The sequence below is a fragment of the Prunus avium genome, chromosome 8 (assembly GCF_965620075.1).
Source record: "Prunus avium chromosome 8, drPruAviu1.hap1.1, whole genome shotgun sequence".
Taxonomy (NCBI): Eukaryota; Viridiplantae; Streptophyta; class Magnoliopsida; order Rosales; family Rosaceae; genus Prunus; species Prunus avium.
In genome coordinates this window covers 22,104,333-22,105,620 of record NC_142291.1, presented here as the reverse complement: position 1 = coordinate 22,105,620, position 1,288 = coordinate 22,104,333, and the positions used below count along the sequence as shown (strand labels likewise).

The following is a 1,288-nucleotide window of genomic DNA, read 5'->3' as shown; positions in this document are numbered from 1 at the left end:
TCTATGTTTTGCATTGAATTGAAACTCGATGTTTGGGAGAGCAACCAAAAAGCTTGGGTTTTTCGGTCTTCTGGGAGGAAGAAGAAGCATTTCTGCTTTCTAGTTTCTCCGTTTTGCCTTTTGCTTTCTGCTTTACAAAGAGAGTTCTCGTATCTATGATTAAGCTTCTATTCAGTTTTCCAAAATTCAAGCTTCAATTTTTTGACGCTCAATTAAGCTGGGGAGTGGATGAGTTGGGTTCATAATTCAGTTTTCCAAAATTCAAGCTTCAGTTTTCTTGAAATTTTTTTTCCTTTCATAAGAATCACCTTTTGTTCCTTTCCAACTTTTTATCAAAACCCCAATAAAAATCATAGCTAGGAATCCTCTTTTGCAGCATTTATATATAGTTAGGGATGTGCCAATAAAAATTACAAAATCTAAATACAATTCACACACACCAACTTGATCATAAACCTAATTACATGGCTCAGATAAGCTCTCTATGTAGAAACTGAGACACTGAGCCAAGTCCTAGGCTGGGTGGAAGCATTCAAAGCCTTTGATGCAGACAATGATGGAAAAATCAATGCTACTGAGATTGGAGGGATTTTGGGGTCACTTGGGTACAAGACAAGTGAGCAAGATGCGAGGGCAATGAGGCAACAAGGGGACACAAACAAAGATGATGGGTTTCTAAGCATAGAGGAGTTCTTGGGCATGAACACAAAGAACATGGAATTTAGGGGGCTTGAAAATGTCCTCAAGAATGCTTTTGAATCCTTGGATGTTGATGGGGATGAGGTTGGGACTGTTGAAGAGCTTTATGAGGTTATGGGGGATGATTTTGGTTTTGAGTTGTCTCTTGAAGACTGTCAGGGGATTATTGTTTCAATATTGATATAGATGGAGATGGGGTTGTTAGCGTCGAGTACTTCAAACTAATAGTCAATTCTCTTTGAGATTAATCCTAGTGATGTGTTTGGTCAATATAATTATATATGAGAGACTACAATTATGATAATGGATTAGTTCATGTAATCTTATCTTATAGATCTTGGGCAAAAGCAAATGAAAAAAAAGTATTGTCATATGAATCTTACCAAAAAGATTTTGTGTCATTTGAATTTCAATTTACCCTAACCCTAAACTGCCACCACGACAACCACCACCATCTCCACCCACCACCTTCATCTCCACCTCCACCTCCACCACCATCACCACCTTCACCTTCACCTCCACCTCCACCCCCACCTCCACAACCACCACCACCACAACCTCCACCACCTCCTCCTCCTCCTCCTCTTCC

General features: G+C 39.7%; 1 pseudogene; it reads left to right on the top strand.

The window, feature by feature from the left end:
• The first annotated feature begins 464 nt into the window (after positions 1 to 464).
• On the top strand, positions 465 to 941 carry LOC110752901 (putative calcium-binding protein CML25; annotated as a pseudogene).
• Positions 942 to 1,288: the final 347 nt, after the last annotated feature.